Raw genomic sequence first — 2,581 nt, forward strand, 5'->3', positions numbered from 1 at the left:
AAGCTTTTGTTTTTCCTCCATAAGTGTATGGCTTTTATTTCTGAGTCAAGCACCAGAATAATACCATATTTAAGCATTCTAATCTAATTCCAAAAAGATGGATGCTTCTGACCACCTCTCTCTAATTCCTTGTTCACAAATTTTCCTAAAAACCTTGGCTTCCTTATTTAAAAGGGAATTTCTCAGACCTGCCCTCAAAAGTCCACATTTACATATAAGGGAATACAGAAATAAATGATACTACCCATTAATACTTCACTCACTTAAATAAATCAAAAAGCTAAAAGCTCTATAGAATACTAGGCTGCCCTTAAAGCAGGAAATTGACTGTATGTTAAGGGAAGCCGCCTCCAGAATCCATTTTCTATGTGGAAAAAAAAAATGCAAAGGGAAAAGCCACATATACACAGCTCCCATGTGAGCTCGTTCAATGAAATCTGTATTCACATATGCTGATTTATACATGGAATTTTTCCAGAAGGATAAATAAGAAACTGTTCCTAGTAGTTGCCTCCAGGGATTAGACTGGGCAGCCTGAGTACAGGAAAGGAAACTTAATTTCTCTCTAATATGCACTGTACTGTCTTTTTATCATCCAGGTATAGAACTTCTATTTGACCAGATTTATGTACCATGTTGTTCTCAAAGTCATAGTGGCAGAAGATAACAGAAGATGGACTAGAAGCCATTAACTCCCTGCAGCCTGATGGCTGTCTACTATGTATGTGTGGCACTAGCCATGCAGAGATGCCTAAGACAACCTCCTTCAGTCAGGAGGGCACCAGAGTTATCATCTCAAGCCGCAGAAGGAGGGAGACTAGGTTCAAAGTGTCCCCAGAACTCACCACTTCTTTGATGGCGTCTGAAGGAAAATTGAATCACAAAAGCTATTCTAAGAGCCTATTCTTCTCTACCACCCCAGCACCATGAAAAATAAAGGTATCAAAGGAAGTGCTGTGCTCTAAGTTCTTTGTAAGCACTGAAACCATGGGGCATTATCGTGACAGTTCTTAACCTCTGGGTGAACTTATGTACTGGGTCTTCAAAAATCAGAAGCCTCTGTATCTTTTGCACGCGTATGTGTGCATAGTATATGTGTGTATGGATGCATGTATGTCCCATGTGTGTGGACACATGTGCATGTGTGTGTATAGGTTTGAAGTTGGCATCAAATATCTTCCTCTACCATTCTGCACTTTACTTCTTGAGGTAAAGTCTCCTGCTGAACCCAGAGCTCACTAACCCAGTTGGTCTAGCCAGCCAGGTTACCCAGTGGATCCCATCTCTGGCCCCTGAGTGCTGGGGCATGAAAGAAGCCGACACCAGCTCCTTTCATGGGTTCCAATCGTTCAAATGTCAGTCCTGACACTTGTGTCCCAAGTGTTTTATCCACTGAGCCAACTCCCCAGCTGTAGGAACCTCTTAACTTTTGATAGTTTGAATATCAAACTTGAGAATGAAATAGTCTGAGAGTGAGGGTCATCTTACTCTGCAAAACCTTATACGAAGATCTGAGATAATTCCCAAAAGGAAAGTAGGACTTCATTGGACGGGGCAGAAGGGAGCAACATCAATATAGGCACAGCAGCAATAAATGTAACTATGGGATAGCTGAGAATCCAAAGTCAACATGGAGAACAAGGTAGATACTGATACTGGTGGATGAGAAGCAGTGGACTGTAAGAAGACAGTGACAGGGCAGCACAGTGACAGTGGGAATAATGCTTCTAAAGCTGCCAGTGACCTAGGACGTGGCCACCATCTACATTATCTAAACATTGGTGACTGGATGATGTTTAGTTTTTAGTTGGGGCATTAAACATCTAGAAACAGAGGACTTAACAAACTGGTTAATATAATAAATCCAAGTTTTCCATGAGAGTAAGAGAGAGAAATGGGGACTTATGGATGTATAACACCGCCAAGCATGCTTTACTCTTTAGTATCTGAAACATCTGGAATCCCGAGCAAAGCTTGTTAAAATTCTTTCAATAAATCTAACATCAACTGCTGTTCCATGAACTGAAAGTAAGTCATCAAGAAGACATGTATTTCTTGGATTTTGAGAGAGAGAGAGAAAAAGAGAGAGAGAGAGAGAGAGAGAGAGAGAGAGAGAGAGAGAGAGAGTACTCACTGAGACCAGAAGAGGGTGTCAGATCTCCCAGAGAGGAGTTATATAGGCAGTTGTGGGCCACCCAATATGGATGCTGTGAACCAAACTTGGATCCTCTAGAAGAACAGCAAGCACTCTTAACCACTGAGCCTATCTCTGGGACCTTTAAGATCTCCTAGAAAGTTCCAGATAAATTAACATCGCATGCCAGGGTAGGATAATTCATGGCACATTCAAATATCAAGTAATGGCATACTTGTATATCTGCAAAAGATTCAGAAATGACTTCAAAGCTGAGAACAGAAAGAGAAGTTTGATTTAAGAGGATGAAAACAAGCCAGACATGGTGGCACACACCTTTAACCCCAGCCCTAGAAGGTAGAGGCAGGCAGATCTCTGTGAGTTCGAGGCCAGCCAGATCTGCTAGGCAAGTTCAGAACAGCCAGAGCTTGTTATATAAGACAAGAA

The sequence above is a fragment of the Mastomys coucha genome, unplaced genomic scaffold (assembly GCF_008632895.1).
Source record: "Mastomys coucha isolate ucsf_1 unplaced genomic scaffold, UCSF_Mcou_1 pScaffold5, whole genome shotgun sequence".
NCBI lineage: Eukaryota > Metazoa > Chordata > Mammalia > Rodentia > Muridae > Mastomys > Mastomys coucha.